Below are 5,773 nucleotides of genomic sequence, written 5' to 3' on the forward strand. Positions count from 1 at the left end.
GACTATAATGATGCTCTACAGGTGTCTCCAATGGTGTTTGTTGAGTTGGCATAGATCGAGATTAGGATTTGTCACTCCGTGTATCGGAGAGGTTTCTCTAGGCCCTCTCGGTAATGCACATCACTATAAGCCTTGCGAGCAATGTGACTAATGAGTTAGTTGCGGGATGTTGCATTACAGAACGAGTAAAGAGACTTGCCGGTAACGAGATTGAACTAGATATTGAGATACTGACAATCGAATCTCGGGCAAGTAACATACCGATGACAAAGGGAACAACGTATTTTGTTATGCGGTTTGACCGATAAAGATCTACATCGAATACGTAGGAACCAATATGAGCATCCAGGTTCCACTATTGGTTATAGACCGGAGATGAGTCTCGGTCATGTCTACATAGTTCTCGAACCTGTAGGGTCCGCACGCTTAACATTCGATGATGATCAGTATTATGAGTTTATGTGTTTTGATGAACCGAAGGTAGTTCGGAGTCTCAGATTTGATCACTGCTACCTCTTGAGCACTGCGTTGGTTTTTCCCTTGAAGAGGAAAGGGTGATGCAGCAAAGTAGCGTAAGTATTTCCCTCAGTTTTCGAGAACCAAGGTATCAATCCAGTAGGAGACTACACGCAAGTCCCTCGCACCTACACAAACAAATAAGAACCTCGCAACCAACGTGATAAAGGGGTTTTCAATCCCTTCACGGTCACTTACGAGAGTGAGATCTGATAGAGATAATAAGATAAATATTTTTGGTATTTTTATGATATAGATTGAAAGTAAAAGATTGCAAAGTAAAATAGATTAAAAACTTCTATGATAAAAGATAGACCCGGGGGCCATAGGATTCACTAGTGGCTTCTGTCAAGATAGCATATATATGGTGGGTGAACAAATTACTGCTGAGCAATTGATAGAAAAGTGGATAGTTATGAGAATATCTAGGCATGATCATGAACATAGGCATCTTGTCCGTGTGAACTAGACCGAAATGATTTTGCATCTACTACTATTATTCCACACATCGACCGCTATCCAGCATGCATCTAGACTATTAAGTTCATAAGAACAGAGTAACGCATTAAGCAAGATGGCATGATGTAGAGGGATAAACTCAAGCAATATGATATAAACCCCATCTTTTTATCCTTGATGTCCACAATACAATATGTGCCTTGCTGCCCCTGCTGTCACTGGAAAGGACAACGCAAGATTGAACCCAAAGCTAAGCACTTCTCCCATTGCAAGAAAGATCAATCTAGTAGGCCAAACCAAACTGATAATTCGAAGAGACTTGCAAAGATAACCAATCATACATAAAAGATTTCAGAGAAGAATCAAATATTGTTCATAGATAAACTTGATCATAAACCCACAATTCATTGAATCTCGACAAACACACCGCAAAAAGAGTTACATCAAATAGATCTCCAAGAAGATCGAGGAGAACATTGTATTGAGATCCAAAGAGAGAGAAGAAGCCATCTAGCTAATAACTATGGACCCGAAGGTCTGTGGTAAACTACTCACACATCATCGGAGAGGCTATGGTGTTGATGTAGAAGCCCTCCGTGATTAATTCCCCCTCCGACGGAGCTCCGGAAAAGGCCCCACGAAGGGATCTCTTGGGTACAGAAGGTTGCGGCAGTGGAAATAGGGTTTCGTGGTGCTCCTGGATGTTTTCGGGGTATATGGATATATATAGGAGGAAGAAGTAGGTCGGTGGAGCTACGAGGGGCCCACGAGTTTGAGGGGCACGCCCAGGGGGGCAGGCGCGCCTCCCTGCCTCATTTTCACCTTGTTTCTTTTTTGACGTCTACTGCAAGTCCCCTGGATCATGTTTGTTCCAAAACTAACTCTCCCGAAGGTTTCATTCCGTTTGGATTCCGTTTGATATTCCTTTTCTCCGAAACACTAAAATAGGCAAAAAACAACAATTTCCATTGGGCCTTGGGTTAGTAGGTTACTCCCAAAAATAATATAAAAATGTATAAATAAGCCCATTAAACATCCAAAACAGATAATATAATAGCATGGAACAATCAAAAACTATAGACGTATCAACCATCCCCAAGCTTAATTCATGCTCGTCCTTGAGTAGGTAAATGATAAAAACAAAAATTTGATGTGGAATTCTACCTAGCATAATTCTCAATGTAATTTTCTTTATTGTGGCATGAATATTCAAATCCGAAAGATTCAAGACAAAAGTTTAATATTGACATAAAAATAATAATACATCAACCATACTAACTAAGCAATCATGTCTTCTCAAAATAACATGGCAAAAGAAAGTTCATCCCTACAAATCCATATAGTTTGGTCATGCTCCATTTTCGTCACACAAGAATGCTCTCATCATGCACAACCCCGATGACAAGCCAAGCAATTGTTTCATACTTCAGTAATCTCATTTTTTTTCAACTTTCACGCAATACATGAGCGTGACCCATGGATATAGCACTATGGGTGGAATAGAATATGATGATGGGGGTTATGTGGAGAAGACAAAAAGGGAGAAAGTCTCACCATGACGCCGCTAATCAACGGGCTAGGGAATGATAACCCACAAGTATAGGGGATCACAACAGTTTTTTAGGGTAGAGTATTCAACCCAAATTTATTGATTCGACACAAGGGGAGCCAAAGCATATTCTCAAGTATTAGCAGCTGAGTTGTCAATTCAACCACACCTGGAAACTTAATATCTGCAGCAAAGTATTTAGTAGCAAAGTAATATGATAGTAGTGGTAACGATAGCAAAAGGTAACGGTAGCAAAAGGTAACTATAGAAAAAGTAATGTTTTTGGTATTTTGTAGTGATGATAGCAATAGTTAACGGAAAAGTAAATAAGCAAAGAACAATATATGGAAAGCTCGTAGGCAATGGATCGGTGATAGAGAATTATGCTGGATGCGGTTCATCATGTAATAGTCATAACCTAGGGTGACACAGAACTAGCTCCAATTCATCAATGTAATGTAGGCATGTATTCCGAATATAGTCATACGTGCTTATGGAAAATAACTTGCATGACATCTTTTGTCCTACCCTCCTGTGGCAGCGGGGTCCTAGCGGAAACTAAGGGATATTAAGGCCTCCTTTTAATAGAGTACCGGACCAAAGCATTAAGACATAGTGAATAAATGAACTCCTCAAACTATGGTCATCACTGGTAAGTATCCTGATTATTGTCACTTCGGGGTTAACGGATCATAACAGATAATATGTGACTATAGACTTGCAAGATAGGATCAAGAAATCACATATATTGATGAAAACATAATAGGTTCGGATCTTAAATGATGACACTCGGGCCCTAGTGACAAGCATTAAGCATAGCAAAGTCATAGCAACATCAATCTCAGAACATAGTCGATACTAGGGATCAAACCCTAACAAAACTAACTCGATTACATGATAAATCTCATCCAACCCATCACCATCCAACAAGCCTACGATGGAATTACTCACGCATGGTGGTGAGCATTATGAAATTGGTGATGGAGGATGGTTGATGATGACGATGGCGACGGATTCCCCTCTCCGGAGCCCCAAACGGACTCCAGATCAGCCCTCCCGAGAGGTTTTAGGGCTTGGCGGCGGCTCCGTATCGTAAAACGCAATGAATCCTTCTTCTTTATTTTTTCCCTAAAAGCAAATATATAGAGTTGGAGTCGAGGTCGGAGGAGCTCCAGGGGGCCCATGAGGTAGGGGGCGCGCCCTAGGGGGGCAGGCGTGCCCCCCACCCTCGTGGCTAGGGTGTGGGCCCCCTGGACTTCATCTTTTGCAAGGATTTTTTATTATTTTCAGAAAACGTTCTGTGAAGTTTCAGGTCATTCCGAGAACTTTTGTTTCTGCACATAAATAACACCATGGTAATTCTGCTGAAAACAGCGTCAGTCCGGGTTAGTTCCATTCAAATCATGCAAGTTAGAGTCCAAAACAAGGGCAAAAGTGTTTGGAAAAGTAGATACGACGGAGACGTATCAACTCCCCCAAGCTTAAACAATTTCTTGTCCTCAAGCAATTCAGTTGACAACTGAAAGTGATAAAGAAAAACTTTTACAAACTCTGTTTGCTCTTGTTGTTGTAAATATGTAAAGCCAACATTCAAGTTATCAGCAAAGATTATTAACTAACCATATTCACAATAACGCATAGGTCTCATGTTTACTCATATAAATGGCATAATCAACTAGCGAGCAATAATAATAAATCTCGGATGACAACACTTTCTCAAAACAATCATAATATGATATAACAAGATGGTATCTCGCTAGCCCTTTCTGAGACCACAAAACATAAATGCAGAGCACCCTTAAAGATCAAGGACTGACTAGACATTGTAATTCATGGTAAAAGAGATCCAGTCAAGTCATACTCAATGTAAACTAACAGTAATGAATGCAAATGACATCGGTGCTCTCCAACTGGTGCTTTTTAATAAGAGGATGATGACTCAACATGAAAGTAAACAGATAGGCCCTTCGCAGAGGGAAGCAGGGATTTGTAGAGGTGCCAGAGCTCGGTTTTGAAATAGAGGTGAATAATATTTTGAGCGGTATACTTTCATTGTCAACATAACAACCAAGAGATGGCAATAACTTCCATGCTACACACATTATAGGAGGTTCCCAAACAGAATGGTAAATTTTATACTCCCCCTCCACCAACAAGCATCAATCCATGGCTTGCTCAAAACAATGAGTGCCTCCAACTAACAAGAGTCCCAGGGGGGAGGGTTTGTTTGCAATTATTTTGATTTAGTTTGCATAAAGCATGGGACTGGGCATCCCGGTGACCAGCCATTTTCTCGTGAGTGAGGAGCGGAGTCCACTCCTCTTGAGAATAACCAACCTAACATGGAAGATACGGACAGCCCTAGTTGAGACATGAGCTATTCGAGCATACAAAAGGGAAAATTTTGTTTTTGCCATTCTAGTTTTTTCCTAGTTTGCTTATGCCACTCTAGAATTTGACATATCACTTTTGCCACTCTTATTTTTGGACAATACATTACAAATGCCATTCCGTGGCAAAAGCAATAACTTTTCATTTCACTTTTGCCACTCTTACATTTTGACAATGTATCACAATTGCCACTCTAAAATTATTGCTTTTGCCACACAATGGCAATTGTGATGTATTGTCAAAAGCTAAAAGTGGCAAAAGTGAAATGTCAAATTTTAGAGTGGCATAAGTAAACTAGGCAAAAACTAGAATGGCAAAAACAAAGTTTTCCCCATACAAAACAGGATATTTATTTGAAGGTTTAGAGTTTGGCACATACAAATTTACTTGGAACGGCAGGTAGATACTGTATATAGGTTGGTATGGTGGACTCATATGGAACAACTTTGGGGTTTATGGAGTTGGATGCACAAGCAGTATTCCCGCTTAGTATAGGTGAAGGCTAGCAAAAGACTGGAAAGCGACCAGCTAGAGAGCGACAACAATCATGAACATGCATTAAAATTAATCAACACCGAATGCAAGCATGAGTAAGATATAATACACCATGAACATAAATATCGTGAAGGCTATGTTGATTTTGTTTCAACTACATGCATGAACATGCGCCAAGTCGAGTCACTTAAATCATTCAGAGGAGGATACCACCCTATCATACCACATCACAACCATTTTAATAGCATGTTAGCACGCAAGGTAAACCATTATAAGCTCCTAGCTAATCAAGCATGGCACAAGAAACTATGATCTCTAGTTGTCATTGCAAACATGTTTATTCATAATAGGCTGAATTAGGAA

This window comes from Triticum dicoccoides, chromosome 3A, assembly GCF_002162155.2.
Source record: "Triticum dicoccoides isolate Atlit2015 ecotype Zavitan chromosome 3A, WEW_v2.0, whole genome shotgun sequence".
Taxonomy (NCBI): domain Eukaryota; kingdom Viridiplantae; phylum Streptophyta; class Magnoliopsida; order Poales; family Poaceae; genus Triticum; species Triticum dicoccoides.